The 20,619-nt window shown below is 36.1% G+C and overlaps 1 long non-coding RNA gene across 1 annotated transcript in view; it reads right to left on the bottom strand.

The window, feature by feature from the left end:
- The window catches only part of LOC123001433 (uncharacterized), a 124,058-nt gene extending 103,766 nt beyond the window's left edge, over positions 1–20,292 (bottom strand). The window contains exon 1 of the long non-coding RNA XR_006410320.3: positions 20,122–20,292. This is a non-coding gene — a long non-coding RNA (uncharacterized LOC123001433). The remainder of the gene's footprint in view (positions 1–20,121) is intronic.
- Positions 20,293–20,619: the final 327 nt, after the last annotated feature.

Raw genomic sequence — 20,619 nt, 5'->3', positions numbered from 1 at the left:
CTTAGGAAAGCAGCGGTCTCCCAATTTTATTTCGCTTATGTACAACAGGTGGTTAAAAAAACTGACCACACTATTAGTTTGCTTGTTTCTTTATCCGTAAGTAGGATACACAAACTATTGTATGTATATGGTGCATATAATACAAAAATAACAAAAATATAAGTGTTTCAATATTACATGAAGGGTACAGAAACCTTTCCATTCTAACAAAAAAAAAAAAAGAGCACTGTTGTGAACAAATTATACATTTTTATTTTTTAAGATCTTGGTTTAGCACTTTGTGATACAGTGATTAAAAGTCTTTCTATGGCCAGTTTATTTTGATGACTAATTGTAATGGCCATTATAGCTTTAAAACATAATAGTCCACAAAGGAGCACATCTAAATAGGAAAATTACATGATTAGCTAAACTTACAAAATTATGACTTTGATTTTACAATTCATTTGCCCAGTAAGCAAAAGATTTTATTAAAAATTGCCTAGCAATTTGTGATTTCCCGGCATCAGACAGTTGTCCAGAAAACTAATCAGAGCGTGTTGAATATTCTATTGTTAACAAACAAATCTAAAATCCACAGAAATTCTGTATTTAAAAAATTCTAAGAGATTAGAACACTTTGCCTCCAGAGACATAAAGTGTGCAGAGATGAGAACATTTATAGGTGGTGCAATCGTGGAACTTCCAGCATCTATATAATAATGATGGAAACACTTCCAAACACCTGTCTTCAAAAGAGCTCTATCCATAACAAGAGTTTCCTTAAAAGAGAGTATTATTAGCCGTTTCACTCATTAAAACATCAAAGTTACTTCAAATAGGCTACGCAATTTTAGCTTTAAAAAATGATTAGTAGGTTTGAAATTGAAGAGAACCATTTGACAGAAATGAGCACATTTTTTTGAAACAGAGAGCTTAGGGATTCATCTTTATGTAGAATTAATTCTTCTAAGAATTTTGCCAAGTTAACTAGCAAACTTTGGACATCACAGAAGATTTTGATAGTCACTGCCTGTCTTATTTCCAAAGATCTATAAACACTCTACTCTAAAAAGCAATGTTTTCAAAAACCAACCTCAGTAAAACCTTACTAAAAGGGTAAACCTATTTTTTTTAAAGAAAGCTTGTGTTGCATGAGCTTCAGTGATTTAAAATATTCTGGAAATGGACAGAAGAGTAAGAGTGAAGTCATCTAGCAGGTTTGCAAGCAACCCCTTGTCCCCAGGGAGCTTCTCCACTCAGTGATGGGATGCCCCCCAACCGAGGTATGAAGGCGTTAATCCTCACCGAAAATGTCAGTGAAGTCTACTTTAACAGTTTTGCAGATAAATGTCAAAATAAATCCTAATATTTTCACCATCACCTCAATGTAATATTATCTTGTGATCTCCAGTGTCTTTCTTTATCTCACTTTGTAGACCACTGCTCTGGAGGAACCCAAAGAAAGTCTGGGAAGTTGGAGGGCAAAGGCAAAGGACTGAGAGACGTTGCTGGTTAAGAAGGCAGGGCGGCAGGGCAGCGTGTGCCCTGGTGGGGCACGGCAAGGATGACCTCACGAACAACAGGAGTGACAATCTACTACTGCGTTTCATGAAATTTTTAGAAAATTAAAATGTATCTACCCGGTTGTCCTTTATCCTGTTTGTATTATTAGTATTAATATTAGCATTTGGGGTTAAATTTTTGGGGTCAGTTATAATAATGGTACCTTCTTTTTAATTTTATTTTAGTGGGGTAAGCACGCATAACATGAGGTCCACCTGTTAACATGTTAACAAATGTTTACGCGTACAGCACATTATTGCCGACTGCACGTGTAAAGTTGTACAGCAGCTCTCTAGACCCTATTCATCTTCCTTAACTGAAACTCGATGCACATTGATTAGTAACTCCCTATTTCCCACTTCCTTCAGCCCCTGGCCACCACTATTCCACTCTTTGATTCTACGAATTTGACCACTTTCAATACTCGTATAAGTGGAATCATACAGTATTTGCCTTCCTGTTGCTGACTTATTTCACTTGGCATAGCATCCTCAAGGTTAATCCATCTTGGGACATATTGCAGAATATTTTTGTCTTCTTAAAGGCTAAATAGTCTTCCGTTGCATGTATACACCACATTTTCTTTATTCATTCTTCTCTGTTTAAAGTGCTGGATTCCATGAAAAACAGACCAGTCTTTGTTCTCTTCCACCTCAACGTTTTTGCTATTTTGTTTTGTAATTTTAGTCTTTATAACCCAAATGTCTGAGAACCACTAGTCTACGTAAAATCTATGATCCCTTTTACTCTCTAAAGTCCTGCGTTTAAGGGCCCCTGGGTGGCTCAGTAGTTAAGCGTCTGCCTTCTGCTCAGGTCATGATCCCAGAGTCCTGGGATCAAGTCCCACATCGGGCTCCATGCTCAGCAGGGAGTCTGCTTCCCCCTCTAACCCTAACCTGCTTGTGCCTTGTGCTCTCTCTCTCTCTCAAACAAAAAAATAAATAAAATATTTTTGAAAAAAGTAAATAAATAAAATTCTGGGTTTATATACTTGGAAAAAAGATTGAAGTCCATGTGGAATGAGCCATTGCGTTTTTGCCATGGTTTAAGAATAGAAATAAACTGTCCTTGCATAAAATGGTTACCTATCATTAAAAGATAGCCACATAAAGTTTTCTGTGTGTCCCAAGGGTTTGGACAACCCACAGATTACATCGCTCTTTCTGATCAGCTTTCTAGCAGCTATTATGCTGGGTATATTCTTACATATCCTTCCTCAAGTGTGCTGATAATTACTTGAAGCTTTTAGAAAAGCACAGAGTAACAATATAAAATATTCCAGAAAAAAAATGGAAATATTTACTTACATTTTTCAGGTTTCCAAAAATTGATTATTCTAGGAGTGAGAAATCTTAGGAATTGAACAAAAGCCAGATTTCACTTTTTGCATGTTTACTGTCATATAGGCACATGCTACATGGCAATGACTCTGTAAAGTATAAATATATTTATATTTATATATTTATATTTTATATATATACTTTATATATTTATACTTTATATATATACTTTATATATTTTTACTTTAATGCCAGAACTTCTCTGGCATTATCCATGAGAATAAAACCCCTAACTTGCATGAAACTTGTTTTTTCTAGTAACTGATAGTTGTCGAGTTGTCAAGAAAAAAAAAAGAAAAAGGAAAAAAAATGAATTATAAGGTTTGACTGGGTTTTGTTTCTATAAAGCCATAAATATGATACTTCTTAGAATAAACTTAGATATTAATATTAGCATTCGTATTTGATGTGAAATTTTTCAGATAAGTTACGGTAATGTAGCAATATAATAATCCAGTAGGAAGATTTCATTTACACATAGCTAGAATGAGGTCTCATGCAACCAAGACCTCATTACTTTTACCAAGTTATTTGTGACATGTACTTATCTAAATGATATCAGAGATAATTAAAAGTAAACCTCACTTGTCAAAAAAAGAGTATAGTATGTCTTAATATCACTTTTATTTTATAGGAACAAATACAGGAACCACTATGAATTGTATTTTTGTAGGTGCTTATGTTAATATTAAACTGTGACTTTCACCAAGTTTTCACAGTTCCCATCAAAGATTTTCCACAAAATGTGCCATGACTAAAATATAAACACTCAAATCTTTAAAAAGAGCACAAATTTGTGGTGCAAAGACATTTTTTAAAGGATAAAGGTAGGTATTATTATTAGGTACAGTGATAAGATATGATAAGCCATATCTGGACAAACAGCTAAAGACCCAGAGTAAGCTGTGAGCCTTCCTAGTGTATTCCACTTCAAATTTCATTTTTTTAAAAAGCTACAAAAAAAATATTTTACCTTCTACATAATTATGGACTCAAAAGCCATTGTTTATTCATTAGCTTGTAGTAATAAAATACTGTAAACATACTAAATAAAAATTCCTTTAAAATATTGAGCATTGTAGAAGCAATAATATGTGTTTTGATTGCTATAGTCTATTCTTCAAAGCGTACAGCTGGAAATCTTAAATTCTGTTATGAAAAAGCTCTTGAATGCCCTACTTTTTCTAGTGGAGAAGTAAACACAATAAAGTATAAGCAGCAGTTTTTAGTGGAAAATGAATAAAGCTTATTCATAACTTCATTAATTCAACTGAATTTATAATTACCCAGTTCATGGACTATACTCACTGTTGTATGTTCCATTTTCCAGGGAGATGAACTGTTAGTCTACGAACTCAATAGTTCTGAATAGTACTGAACTCAATAGTCCTCTTTTACCTAAATTTCCCTTTTAAATGGAATATTTAAACATATTATAAACGTATGGGTAAGGATGTGGATATGAATAAGTATATCTATGAAAAATTATCTTATAAGCAAATCTCAAATTCTTGAGCATTTGAATTGTCTTGGGGTTAACGTAGAGCATGAAATCAGCCATAATACCTGGCTTGTTAAAAGGTAACAGGTTGGCCGCTGGGGGCAGGGAAGGTCTCGGAGGAGGGCATAGGCCTTTGGAATGCGGAGGCCTGTGTGACCACTCTGCCCTTGGAATGCCATAGGGGGTTGCCTTCCCCGAAGCTTTCATAGCCCAAACAGCTGCCCTGTGAGCTAAGAGATGTAAGCATTGTCCCCTAAAGCTATGTTTAGCAGAAAACGCTGATCAGCACATTGTATCTTTCCCATAATCAGAGTCTTCTATCTTCTGTAAGACCCCTTGCCACACATCACTTGCTTGAGAAACAGAGTAATAAAGATTTATGATTATCCTGAAGCATGAATAAAGGTGAGAGCAAAGAAGAGCAAAAGATTTTCGCCTCTGAGCGTTGATCCCCTTGCCTTCTCCTCTCTTTCACAGCAAAGTCTGGAGTAATCTTTCATCCGTCAGTACAGGGATTGCTGGCCATTCCCAGCAGAATTGTTAGATTTTTTTAAAAATTCAGATCCACAGTAGCAAAGGCTCACATCATGTGAGGCTAGGACTGCCCCTAATGAGGTTATGGAAAGGAAGGAGGAGAAGTACCTTCTACCCAGGAGAATAGGTATTTAAATGCTGAGTTTTTAAATGTTCTTCTATGGTCTTAATATAAAATTGATCTTGCCCTTGGATCATTATATTTTTCCCAAAATTTTAGGTATGTTCTCTATCTAGTTCCAAACAATACTAAAATTGTCCTTCCATTTAGTCCTACTGATCTTTGTCTCTTCCGACTACGGTATCTTGAAGTACAATTGAGGGAGCAACGCTCCTTGAGGACTAGAAGATTGCTTGGTGCTAAAGTAAGTCTTTTCCAAAGTCAAGGAAATTTTAGCCATAAATAGGTTAAATATCCATTCTTGATGATGTAGGCATTTGAACCAGCCAACTTTGATGCCTGTAAGTATAGTATATCACCAGTAATTATTAATGAAGGTGGACATTGTAGGCTGTATAATTTATAACATAATCTTGGAATTCAATCCCCATACAGAAATATTTACGGCACTTAACACCAGACACATGATCACAAACCACACCCTCCCACAGTTCTGAGAATCTAAGAGCTTACTAAGTTTTGTCCATGTTTTAAAACACAAATTTCATCTCTCAAATGTATCTGCCTTCTCTGAATTTTCTATTCTGTTCCACTGATCTATGTGTCTATTTTTTTATCAGTACCATACTGTTTTGATTACTGCAGCTTTGTAGTATAACTTGAACTCTGGAATTGTCCTTTGTTTGTTCGTTTGTTTCATTCTTCTTTCAAGATTGCTTTGTAGCAGCATTATTTAAAATAGCCAAATTTTGGAAAGCAGCCAAAGTGTCCATCGGTAGATAAATGGATAAAGAAGATGTGGTGTAGAGGCACCTGTGTGGCTCAATTGGTTAAGCAGCTGACTACTGATTTCAGCTCAGGTCATGATCTCAGGGTCCTGGGATCGAGCCCCACACTGGGCTCTGAGCTCAGCAGGGAGTCTGCTGGAGATTCTCTCTCTCCCTTTCCATGTGCCCTGCCCCTTGGTTGTGCTCCCCTTCCCTCTCTCTCTAAAATAAACAAATTAATCTTTAAAAACAGATGTGGTATATATATACAATAGAATATTACTCAGCCATAAAAAAGAATGAAATCTTGCCATTTGCAATGACATGGGTGGAGCTAGAGAGTATTATGCTAAGTGAAATAAGTCATCAGAGAAAGACAAATACCGTATGATTTCACTCATGTGGAATTTAAGAAACAAAACAAACAAGCAAAGGAAAAAGAGAGAGGCAAACCAAGAAACAGACTCTAAACTATAGAGAACAAGCTGATGGTTACCAGAGGAGATGGGGAGGGGAGGGTTAAATAGGTGATGGGGATTAAGGAGTGCACTTGTGTTGAGCATCAGGAGATGTATGGAAATGCTGAATCACTCAAGTGTACACCTGAACTAATATAACATTGTATGTTAACTAACTGGAATTTTAAAAAAGTAATAAATGTTTTCAAAGTAACTGCCTTCTCAAAATTGAGAACAATATTTTAGTGGCTAAATCTAGTGACTTCTTATTGATTTCCTTTCTTAGCCTCTCTGAAGGCTCTGGAACTTTTGATCACCCCTTCTTTCTGTAAACTCTTTTAGCTTCCAGGATGTTACTCTCTTCTATTCCTTTTTCTTCTTTGAATGTTCTTTCTCAGTTTCCTCTATTATCATCTTCTTCCCGATATCCCTATTGAATTATATTTTCTCTGTTTTTCTGCTTTAGGCCTTAAATAATAAATGCTGGCAATTTTAAGTTATAGGAACACATTTTTTAGAATATACTACCTGAATATATTATAGGCACTTGTAACTCAATAGAACCCCAACTTGCCACATTATTTGTCCTTCTCAGCAGCCCTTCTTTCTGAGTATTGTTTAAAGACATTATCAAGCATCCAGCAGGTTTTCCTTACCTCTTTTTCTAGTTCATTACCAAAAAATTTTTACATGTTGTCTGTATCTCTAATCCTCCCAGACAACATTATTCTCTGCAACCTGAGGGATTTTTCTAGAATACAAATCTAACCTTGTCACACATCTGCTTAAAATATTTCAGTTGGTCATCAAAATATAATGATTTCTGAAATCTTTCGCATGGAATTCAAGACTTTTCATAATGAAGCTCTCCTTTTCCTTCTCTCAGTTGCATCCATTCACTTATTCATTCATCAGTTTAGTTATATCTGTAAATCTATTAGGCACTAAGATTATGAGGTCAGAAATAATACACACAGTGCTTTCCCCCATGGATCTTCTAAACTTACCCACTTCCACTGTACCCACATGGACTGTTCTACCTCTAAGAATGTCTTGATCTTTCGGACATCATGCCTTTGCCCCTGAAATTTTCACGTATTGTCCTTGTGTCCTCCGGCCATCTCACAGTGTCCTACTCATCCTTAGGGTAACTGAAATTGCAGCATCTTTCTTCAAGTTATAAGTAATTTCTCCTACTTAAGTTCCAGTACAATGTTCTCCAAACTGCCTGTTAATTAACTAAATTATTTGATATTATACAGAAACTAATATGTAATATTACCTTAACATACAGTACTATGTATTACGGGGACAAAAAGAAGGTCTTTGGAGTTAGTAAAATTCAGTGTCAACTCCTGACTCTGTCATCTATTATCTGTGTGATTTATTCTAGGAAAATTACTTAAGCTGTCTGTACTTCTCTTTCTTGGTATATGAAAAAGGCTTAATGGGTCTAGTTATATATCTTAATCTAGATACCTAAATTTATGTCTCTAGCTCTACAAACCCATTTACTGCTGTAATATATCTTTGATCAATGCATTTTATTTAAAGGCAGAGATTCTGATATGTAGATAACGTACATACAGTTGATTCGAGGAACCTTATAAAATGCATACCAGTACCCATGTATGATTATATCCATGTCCGCCCTCAACATTGTCTACTTTTCTTGATTAAGGTGCAGACATTAATAAGAATGGCTGGGTTAAATAACCGGCAGTGTTCACAACTAAATAGAACGTGTGCTTATGTGGCATTTTAAGCAATACCTATGACATTAGGCAAGTCATTTAGCTATTCTGAACTTCAGTGTCCTAATTTATAGAATGAGAAAGTAGTAGTGGAGTTCTTTTCAGTTCTAAATTCTCATTCTGATCTTTAATTCCATAATCTATAGAACTCTGGTTATAAAAGTAGTACTGTAATAATGATACCAGAAACTCTGACAGTGCTTCATTGATTTTAAAAATTTTATATGCTCTATCTATTTTATTCTAATGGCTTTGTGAGATGAGCAAGTTGTTACTATGATCTTTTAAGATGAGAAAACCAATGATAATACCCAAATGATACAGGCACATCCGATAGCTAGTTAAAATTAGGTCTTCTGCTTTCCTTCTGCTATGCTAGGAGTCTCCGACCAGTGGGCTCGGGACCCCTTGGAAGTCTCAGGACTCTAAATTTTACATTTTATAAGCCTTAGTAGGATCAATCTTTGCAGTTGTGCATATAGGAATTTGTTTTAACACTTTGGCTTTTTTCAATCATAAGAAAGACCTACCTATCTATTCATCTATATACCTACCACTGACATTGGCTTTATAATTTATGACAGGTGACACACTGTAGTTTGAAAGAAAAGAACAGACCAAGCATCCAAGCAATTTGAATTCCTATCTCTGTTCTTCCTCCTACTTAGATAGTCTGCCTTTTATCTACATCAAATTTCCCATGTGTAGAACAGAAAATAGCAGCCACTCAAGGAATTCTCCATGATGATACATACATATATAAAAGAAAATTAGAGCAAGCCCCAAGTCCTATTTGGCCATTCATTTCAATCCTCTACTTTTTTTTCAAGCCTTTCTTAAGCTGCTCAAAGCAGTAAAGATGCTAATTTATTATGTAAATTAAGGTTTTTACCTTTTTTGAAAGTTCACAACCAGATAAGGAACTAGAGAGAAAAGTCATGGCAGCAAATGCAGCAGCCATGGATTACCAAACTGCAGAATGTGGCTATGCCCCCAACACAGCTGGTGGAAACATGGATGTCCTCATAAATAAGAGATTTCTGAGCTGTTGTTCCACTAGACCGTGATCTCCTTGAGTAAGAATCTGCTTTTAATTCATCCTTATGTCCACAATATTCCATTACAGGACGCAGAGTAGGTACCTAATTAGTATTTTGGAAAAGTGAAAAGAATATGGAATCCCAGCTCTGCTGTTTACATGTGTGAAATTGGGCAAAATACTTAATTGTATCCCTTGTAACACGGTAGTAATAATAGTTGCTTCACAGGATTATTTTAACTTTTAAATGTGCTTGGCATTTGTTTAATGCTCTGTAAATGTTAATTTCCCTTCCATTAATCTTGAATGAATTAAAGAATATTTGCTATTTTAGGTAGGATTTTTTTTTTTTTTTTTTTTTGAGCAAAGGCCTTAATCTATTAGTGTGCACAGAATATACTGGAAATAGCAAAAACGTTTGTGATTACAGTGCAAAATAACTTAAAAGGGTCATTGATGTAGGGAAATAGGCTGAGGACAAAACAACATGAATAGAGTGAGACCATGCTATTAAAGACTTCAAATTACTTACTCAATAATTTCAACTTTTCCTTCTAAGAAATGGGAAAGTATTGTAGTTGACCAGTGCCAAACTTTTATTTATGATTTAGAAACAGTCCGTGGACAAGAGTTTAAAGTTAGCCTTTGAGGGTGCCTATCCTCATAGAGGTCCAGACAAGACATGATGAGGGTTCTGGATGGAGGCACTGGCATTGGAGATGGAACAAAGTAGATGGAGGTGAAGCCAATTTAGGCGCTTTCTTGGTAGGACTTGACAAGAGATTAGGTGTAAGGAGTGCAAGAGCAGAAGGACCTGAAGGTGGCTCCAAGATTTCTAATTTTAAAACTAGGTGAATGACTGCCGTGATATTCACTAAGATAAGGAATAATTTATATGACCATATAACTGGATGAAGGTTTATTGGAAAACAATGATAATAATTAAGTGTTAAAACATAACTGCCATTTATTAAGCACCTAAACTGCCACATGCTTTATCTTATTTAACCTTCATACTGCTTCTTTGAGATGGATGTCATTTTTTTACATTTTACATGTAAGAAAAGTGAGGCTCAGACCTACTGACTTGTCCAAATTTACCGAACTAAGAATTTGAGTACATGTCTGATTTTAAAGATTATGTCTGTAAATGATATGCTATATTATGTATCATACGTAAATTTGGAAATTTTATAAACTACAATAGATTTGGAAAATGAGTTTAATGAGGAAAAAGCAAAACATCTGGCATTATTTAAACCAGAGAAGTAAAGGCATGTTAATAGCATGAAGCTTTCTTATATATGGAAATTGGAAAATTGCTTTTTTTTATAGAAGGCAAAAAAATATCAATATTTTGGAGTTAGATTGAAGTCAAAACAGATAAGTTATTAAAAAGAACTCATTAAGTCAAAGAAATGTAAGACATTAGAATTGAAATGAGAATTTAAAAGGGTGAAAACCACATCTTTGGGGAATGGTGCATAAAGGTGTAAAAAATGTCGTGCTAGACTCACATCCTGAGAATAGCACTCCGGAAAATGTGGGAGGAAATGTATGGCTGTTTTTGTTTGGGAAATTGTTTAATGTTATACACATTTTGCCTAAAAGCATGCAAGAGGTTGTTGTCCTATTAGACAGGAAAGAAGCAGCTCTTACACAAATCAGTAAGTAAATTAAAAACTGCAGCAGCAAAATAGGCCAAAAAAGTCCTCTGACCAAGCAAGGCATAAAAGAAAGAACACAAATAACCAATAGGCATATGGTGAACACCCTACCTATTATTAATCAAAGAAAGGAGAACTAAAACAATAACACTATTGACTAAATTTGCAAATATATTTGTGATAATATTGTCATCTAGGGTAAGGAAAAACAGCTTTTGGTGGAAATGTTAACTGGAAATAATCATGACAATAATACTAAACACTTCTAAGAGTTTCCTCTCTGGCAGGTTCTCTAATGATTATTTTACTTATTTTATCTATTCCATCTCCACAGTCATCTTGTGGAGTAGTTCTATGAACCCCCTTGTACAGATAAGGAAACTCATCCACATGGAATCAGTCTGTGGTCACACAAGCAGATTGACTCCAGAGCCCGCACCCGCATTCTACTCTCGCGAAAACTCCATTCTAACTGAAGGGTACCTAAATAATTAGTTAAATGTACAAACCCTTTACCTCAGAGATGCAAGAATTTCTCTTAAAGAAATGATTAAAGCTTTGATAAAAATTGATGTATGAGAATAGACAGTGTCACATTTTATATAATAGTAAGAAATGAGAAACAACCCAGGGTCCAGCAATTGAGAATATTTAATAGTTATAAATCAATACTGTGGATGCAATCTATGTTATAATACTTAGAAGATTATTTAATTTCATGGAGGATGATTATATTATGTTTAATTAGTAAGGAAACTGCAGAAAAGTCTATATAGTATAATTATAATCTCTATGAACACAAATCTACCTAAACACATACATACACACACATACACACACCTGAGATATTGTGAGGTTTCTTCATAGAAATGTTAACATGTTCATCCTGAGTATTAGGATATCGGTGATATTTAATTGCATGTCTGTATGTTCTAATTTTTCCATGGTGAGTATGTTAAAACAAACGATCTCTTTGTCACAATCACAAGCTCCACACATGTGACTCTTCGTGATACATAAGAACTGAACAAATCCGACAGAAACATGAAGGTCAAAAAAGCCATAACTCAGTCAATGGGGTGAAAATCTGCATCTTTTAATAGACATCCGAAATGTTACTCAAGGACAAAGAAGACTTCCTCTAAGTTGTACTGACGGGAGTAAACAATGGAAAAGCTACTGTCTTCATTTCCCACTAATGTATCTGCTAACACTTGCTTTTAGTGGTTCTGGGAGTCTGTCTAATCCCTGGGTGTCCTAAATGATGGCACTTTCACCACTTCCTGTGGTAGATAGATTATTCGAAAAACTCACAGTGTTTATAGTCAGAGGACTCTTTCCTGAGAATCCATTCTAAAGGTTCTCCTTCAATTTCCTCCTGCTCAGTCTTCCTTGCATCTTAGTAATTATTGATTGTTTCTAACTTCTGCAGCCTGACTCATCCTGTAGGTGTTTATGGCAGCAACCTGTATTCTCAGATATTTCCTCTGTAGTCGAACTCATTCGTGCCCTCATCACCTTAGTGTGACTTCTCTGTATGTCTTCCAGTTGGGTTCAAGTGTATGTGGTTTTCCATCGTGCTTAAAGTTTTCATTCGTGGTGAAGATAATTAAAAATAACTTTTTAGGAAACGTAATAGCTGGTCGGACTATGATTTACACACTAGTAACTTTTTGGCCCCGAGAAAATTTACCCAAAATATGAACATAATGAGTTAGCCTTCACTTTGTTTAGTAAGCAGAAATATGAGCAGCTTATTTTCCGTGGATGATTAGAATGCTTTACTGTGAAGCTTGTTGACCTTTTAAGCCAATGTTCTGCCAGACAGTGTGACATTCTGCCCAAGCCTATGATCCGTGAGGTTTCCCCCATAGGTTCTTGTTAGGAGGAGGAGGAAGGATAATGTGCTGATTGCACCCAGGGATTGTTTTGCCTATTTTTGCAAGACTATGTGAAATCTGCCTTATTAGGAAATACGGCACAGACTTTGGGACCAGACAAGCCCAGCGATAAAGCCAAATCTGCCACTCACCAGCTGTATGACCACAGGTGTGTTGGCTAAAGTCTTCAAACCTTTGTTTCTTTATTTATAAGAAGAGGATACTAATATCTACCATAGAGCATGTCTGTGAAGATTAATTAAAGTAATAAAGTATTTTTTATTCAGAATATCTTCCATGAAAGTTTTTTGAATGAATTACAGAAGTAATTAACTTTTGCCCTTCATACTCTTTTCAAGGGTATAATGACAGCCCCTAGACACAGATTCAGATCTTACTGATAAATGTTGCAATGATGCTCAGTTTCTTTCTACACTTTTCATGGTTTTAAATGTTTATTTCAATCCAAATGAATGGTATTTTTCAACCAGAAATGATATTAACTTATTTCATTTGTTATTAGCATTGATCATGACAACAACTGCCATTCAACAAGCCTTTCTGAGATGATATCTTATAAACAAAAATAGAAGTATAACCAGGGACTCAGCTGTCCATTTCAACCAGTAGGCACATATCACTATTTAGAGACCTGTCACCTGATACTCTCCCACTGCCCTTTAATGCAGATGATCTGTTTGCTTTCTAAATGCTGTCATTAATAATGTCAAATTATATAAAAGCACCTATCTTGACAGTATTCCTTCACTTTCCCTAGACTTTCTTATTTTAGATCATAGTTGGCCATTTGGTGACTTTTGTATATTTTATACTAGTTACAACCATGGACTTTGTGTCAGGCATACTGGGAGTATCTATTCCTAGAGTTGTCATATGTATTGTGCCCATAGATAAGTTACTTACCCTGTCTCGATTTACATTCTCTATCCGTAATAACAGTCTCTAAGTGGTTATTCTAAATATTTGTTTAGACAATGTTGATAAAGCATTTAGCACAAATCTTGCCACATTTTAATACTCAATTTAACTCTTCTCATTGAAATTCAGTTTAAAAAGTATAATGCATATATCTAATTTGGGGGCTATGACACTAAAAGCTCAGGAAATCCTGCCATTTGTGGCAACATGGATGGACCCGAAAGACATTATGCTAAATGAAATAAGCCGGACATAGAAAGACACATACTATACGATCTCACTTCTTTGTGAATCTGAAATAGTCAAACCAAAAGAAACAGTAAAACGTGGCTCTCAAGGCTTGGGCGAGGTGGGGAGGTAAGGGAGATAATGATCAGAGGGTACACTGTTACAATAATCTGGAGAATTTTACACAGCAGAATGCCTGAGGCTAATGATATGGTATTGTTTACTTAAAAGTTGCCTTACTCATGGACCTAACCTTAACAACGCCTTAGCAGCGCCCATCTAAACTGCTAACCAGAGCAGTGTTTTTGCCAACTCTATGGCATACTTGGCATTCTCAAGGATTCTCTCTTAGACTCCCACATCATTGTACCTCTTTCTCTTGTCTGCAGTACCAGTTCCCAGGCCGGTAGAATTTCCTCTTCCATTTTCTCTCTATCTGCTCTGAGTTTCAGCTGCATAGCTGTTGGGGTATTTTCTTTTAATGAAAAAAAATTTCTTCCCAGTGATCTCTGCAAGATTTTCATGAATGGCAGCTGCTCCCTCAAATTGGAGACAATATCATCCCAGGTTCTCCTTTCCTTTCTTACCAGCTGTTTGTGACAAATATCAACACATTCTCCTTTGTTGTCCATTTAGTTTTCTCTCCACAAATAACCTTGATTCTATGTAACAAAAGTGACTGTAGGGGCGCCTGGGTGGCACAGCGGTTAAGCGTCTGCCTTTGGCTCAGGGCGTGATCCCGGCGTTATGGGATCGAGCCCCACATCAGGCTCCTCTGCTATGAGCCTGCTTCTTCCTCTCCCACTCCCCCTGCTTGTGTTCCCTCTCTCGCTGGCTGTCTCTATCGCTGTCGAATAAATAAATAAATAAATCTTTAAAAAAAAAAAAGAAAAAGTGACTGTAGATGGCTGATCCAGGAAACAAAACTTTTTAAACTTAGAACCCAAGATGGGCATTGAGGGGACCTCATGTTTACTAATTTATATATATATATGTACATACATATATATACATATATATACATATATGTATATGTATATATATATACATATATGTATATGTATATATATATATATACATCTGTTCCTCTGTGGATGCCTTCCACTATCTTATGATTATTTCATTCAATTCTAATGAATTCTGTATCATTCCTCATGGAAGATCTACTCAGCTTCTCCTTTCTCTTCAAGCCTTAGTCTTCTCAAGTCCTATCTTGCTTACTGACTCACAGAGAATAAGGCTATTTAATATGATATTGAAATTTAATTTGTACAAATTCTGACACGTGATTCCATGTATTTTTCAGGGCTTTCTCTAGCCCCAGAGGAAATGTGTTTTCTTTAAACATATATCCTCGCGTGAATTAGTTCTCAGCCTTAGACTGAACAAAAAAGATGATTGAGAAAACAAATAGAGAATTAACAGGATGAAGATGAAGAAGTTACCTTAAAGGATGAGCAAACGTTAGCCAGGTTGCCTTAGTTTTAGACTCACGAAAAGCAGAGCCTGAGACTAAGGCTTATATGCGGGTAGTTTGTTTGGGAACTGATCCTAAGCAGCACAAGTGAGGGACAGCAGGAGCAAAACAGAGAAGGTGGGCAAACCAGTGTAACCATACGTTATGGGGTTGGATACCAAGATGAGTGACTGGTGCTTGATTATGTGGAACTTTCTCAAGAACTTTTTATAATATTCTCAAAACTATCCACCCAGAGGGTGAAGGAGGAAACATTTATTTATATCTTCTATTGGTCAAGAAAGGTATTTATCCAAAGAATACAAAAATGCTTATTTAAAGGGATACATGCACCCCTATGTTTATAGCAGCATTATTTACAAGAGCCAAGATATGCAAGCCACCCAAGCATCCAACAATTGATGAGTGGATAAAGAAGATGTAGCGTGTGTGTGTGTGTGTGTGTGTGTGTAAATAGTGTATATACATATATATATATATATATAGTGTGTATGTGTTTATATATATATATATATATATATATATATATATATATATATATATAATGGAATATTATTCAGCCATAAAGAAGAATGAAATCTTGCCATTTGCAATGATATGGATGGAGCTAGAGAGCATAATGCTAAGCGAAGTAAGTCAGTCAGAGAAAAACAAATACCATATGATTTCAGTCATATGTGGAATTTAAGATGCAAGACAAACGAGAAAAAAAAGAGTGAGAGAGAGAAACAGAAAGACAAAACCAAGAAACGGACTCTTAATTATAGAGAACTGATGGTTACCAGAGGGGAGGATGTGAGAATATGTATTAAACAGATGATGGGGATTAATGAGTGCACTTGTCTTGATGAGAACCGAGTGATATATGGAATTGATGAATCACCCTATGTTACCCCTGAAGCTAACTGTATGTTAACTAACTGGAATTAAAATAAAAACTTAAAAAGTGAAAGAAAGAAAAAAAAAAGGAATGGCCCCACAGGCATTGATTTCTCCTGCACCCATTCATGACTATTAGGCAGATTTCCATTTATCATCTCACGTGGCAACATCAGAGAAATCCTTGGCAGGATATGAAATGTACACATACAGGTCCACACTTGCAACAAACTCCTTGAAGCCACCACAAAACTATTGACACATAGTGTCTCAAGTCAGCAGTGGGCTCCAGAGGGTTTGAAGAGACACATTAAAAATATCTGATTCACAGATCAAGGGAAGAAAGGTAGCAAAGACATAATGAAAAACAATACAGTGGTGTGAGCCAAGAATGATTTAAAAAAAAAAAAAGTAATGCAGCAAGAATAGTCCTCTAAAACCAGGTATGGTGAGACAAGAAACTGGAGAAGTAGATGGGGCTTTCATACCATGCTAAGAAACTTGGAATTAATTCTATAATTAATGGGAAATAAATGAATGATTTAAAGGGATGTATTCATTGCAAATGCTTCAATATGTAATAAAACAGTTGGCAAGAACTGGGATAAGAAACAACGTTGGAAAGCGATATACGGAATGACAGGAAGAAAAAAAAATATTTGAAAAGTTGGGATTTTTGCCTCAGCAAATGATATGTCAAGTCAGTGGTTCTAAACTCGGGGCAATTTTACCTCCCAAGGGACATCTAGCAATGACTAGATATTCTCTTTGTCACAAAGGGAGGATGCTACCGTATGGGTAGAGGACAAGGAGGCTGCTACATATTCAACACACAGAACAGCCTCCAAGAACAAAAATTATCCAGCCTCCGGGGTCAATGGTACCAAAGTGGAGGAACCATAAATAGGTACTTTGTTTTAGTTCAGCCAAAGGATGTAAGTATGCATATACTTATACATAGACATAGCTTGACGGCATTGAAGAAATAACAAAGGAATAAGGAATTATTAGAGTAAGATCCAGTGGCAGAAGGAAAACCAAAGAGGGTAAGGTTTTTATTATGATACTGTTGAAGCAAATTTGGTGAGAACATATACCTTAATAATACCGAGTTTTTCACCCTATGAACGTGATACAGCTCTAAATTATTTATGTTTTTTAAAATCTCTATCAGCAGTTATTTGTGGTTTTCAATACAGAAGTCTTTCACGTCTTTTTAAAAATATCTTCCTAAGTATTTTGGGTTTTATGATGCTCTTATAAATATTTTTTTCATCTTTCAATTGTTTGTTATTAACATATCAATAAAATTGACTTTTTGTATTGACCTTACTAAATTCACTTATTAGTTATAGAATTAAAAACCTTGAAAATTTAATTTTCTCCAGTATCTATTTTTTAATAATCTTACAACTGGATAACTGAAAGCACACTGTTGCATCCTAAAATTACTCACTCTGATTGTCCAGTTGTTTTCAGACATTTTCAGTGGCAAAACCCTTTATTCAAATGAAATTTTAACTGGTAGCCCAAACAAATAAACAGATAAATCAGAGTTTCTCTGGCTGAAGTTTCTCAAACTGAAGTTTGTGTGAGATGAGGGAAGCAAAACCGGGCCGGCTTAGCCCAGCAACCACCAATGTGTATTATGTGGGAGTTTGTCTGAGCCCCCAAGGGCTCCACAGAACGTAGCTAGCAAACCAGAGCAGGTTCTGGGGGCCTTGCATATATATTAAGAATTTCAACTTTAGGAAATAGTCAAATTTCTATAAATATTGAATGAAAATTTTTGTATTGAAAGACATTGTAACATGAACAGAGAAAGAGAAGCGTAACTGCATACGGGACTATTTTAAAAACATAAGAAAACACTTACTAGGAAAGTGGGGTAACTTTGAACATAGGCAAAACTCAGAATGGGAATCAGAGATAGTCTATTAACCCTGGAAAATCCAAATGTCAAATTAAAAGCATGGAAAAGCAAAGCAAATAAGAAGGGAACAGAAACACACACACACACACACACACACACACACACACACACCCCTTTCCTAGAGAGACAGAATAGCGGAAGCTTTTGAGTTCAATGGTAAACATTTGAATCCTTGCTCAAATTGATACTACTGTGTGATCTTGGCCAACCTCTTTCAAATCTCTAACCCTTAACTGGTTTATCTATAAAATTAACTTTTTTGAAGTTATGGAAGTAAAGTATTTCCCATCAGTAAGAGCTTAATTACAGGTTTCTTAAAAAGAAAATTCTCCGCTCTCACCCCCACCCATCCAATTCAGCAGCCTTCTCTACAAGGCTACCTCTCCCAAAGTTATACATACATTAACTAAATAGTCACGGTGACCTCATGCACATTTGGTTTTTAGAAATTATGGCATAATAGCAAGAGCATTCATGCCATATAAAAAAATCAATTCCAGGTAGATTAAAAACCTAAATGTGAAAGGCAAAGCCATAAAGCCTTTAGAAGATACTATGGAAGAATATATTAATATCTTTGGTATCTTAAACAAAATCCAAAAAGCAGTAGCCATGAAGAAAAAGATTAATAAATTCAACTATGTTAAAATTACGATCATAATTTTGCCTTCTTCAAAAGATATCATTTTTAAAAAGTGAAGCATCACAGAATGGAAAAAGGTATTTGCAACACAGATAGCTGACAAAGGGATTTTATCCAGATTATTTATGATAAGGAAGAAAACTAAAAAGTCAGATAACCAGAGAGTAAAACCGGTGAGAGACTTAAAAGAACATTTCACAAAGAGGAAACCAAATTACTAATAAACATACGCTAAAGGCACTAAACTTCAGAAGTCAAGAAAATGCTAAATAATATTTTACTTCATGTTATACATGTATACATGTTAACGTATGTTAACAAGTATATAAACTACCAGAATTCTCCTACATGGCTGGAAGGACTGTAAATTGGTACCTCTTTGATAAAGCTCTTTGTTTACCTCTTTGGTAAACAATATACCATAATCTAGAAATGTTAAAGAGGTAGTCCCTTTCATTCAAAAATTTCACCCCTGTGTATAGTCCATAGAGATAAACATACTTATTTGCAATTGATACACGAATGTTGAGAGCACAGTTGTTCATAATTGTCAAATATTGGAAGCAATCCAAATGCCACACCACTTTAGAATGGGAAACACATTATGGATACATAAATAAAGCAGACCACAGGTACAGCAACATTAGTGTCTCCAAAAGACAGTTTTTTGAACAAAAGAGAGCAAGTAACAAAAGATTATAGACACTGTGTTTACCTGAAGTTCTAAAAAAGACAAAATGAAACTGTTTAAAAATGTGATGAAACCCAACACCCAGCCCTCCCCACCAAGAGAAAGGAAACTCCTCACCTCATCAGATCTCAGTTGGAGTCAAAAGTGGGGGTCTTTACAGGTTAGGAGCTGGAGCTCCCTGGGCAGAGAGCCCCTCCTTGTTTCCACTCAGTCACACACCTGCGCGCACACACACACGCGAGCGCGCACGCACAGGTACAACAAGGAAACACGTACTACTCTTACCTCCACGGTCACAGTGCATGTGCACCCCTAAATGTACAAGAACAGGCGTGCTCAGCTGCCCTCTGGTTCTGCGGGCATCTACTCATGGGTAATACGCACATTCATTGCCAGCATTGCACATACACACCCCTCGCACCCACTTGCACTGGCAGGGAATTTTTTAAACTTGTTCATCATTAAAAAAAAATGTATACATGAGCAACAAACTTATAAAAGAACTCAAGGAAATCTTTTAAAATGAGTTAGGAGAGTAGCTGCCTCTGGGGAGAAATGAGGGATCGGTGATTTGTAAGGTGTATCAGTCAGGGTCCCAAACAACTAACAGAGGAGAAATTACGAACATGTAACTACAATTCTGAAAAATACCTTATGGCTGAGGGAGGTACACACGGAAGGACAATCTTGGAAGGGGTGTCCTTCCTCAATATTGGGGTTCATACCTTGTAAAGAAAGGGTGGTAGTTGAAGCTCCCAGCACGGCCAAGTTCACGGAGTTATCCAGGCCGAAGGTGGTTCGCAATCACTGGGCAAGCAGGAAACATCCCTCTGGGGTACAGACGGGCCAAGGTCGGCTGACAGACACAGAGGGAGTTGGGACACCTCCTCGTTGCGAATGCTGTATCAGCAATGCAGCACATGCTTAAGAGACCATACGCGCCAAAGGCAACACACACCGGAATAAGAGAAACCCCTTCCGCTTGCAAAGTCCCTCTAGCTCCCTCTACCGATAACGCTTAATATCGCATAGGCAGCAAAGAAAAAAAGCGCTTAAAGCTCTCTTATTGCGGAGCAGGTTAAAAAAAAAAGGTGGGTTTCAAGGCGAGAGGCAATCAACTGTTAACAGGCACAGAGGAGATAGAGAGCCTTCTGTGATGCCAGTAATGTTCTAATACTTCACGGCTGTGATAATTACACAGGTGTTCTCATTACAGCTATTGT

This window comes from Ursus arctos, unplaced genomic scaffold (assembly GCF_023065955.2).
Source record: "Ursus arctos isolate Adak ecotype North America unplaced genomic scaffold, UrsArc2.0 scaffold_18, whole genome shotgun sequence".
NCBI lineage: Eukaryota > Metazoa > Chordata > Mammalia > Carnivora > Ursidae > Ursus > Ursus arctos.
This window is presented reverse-complemented; position numbering and strand designations above follow the sequence as displayed.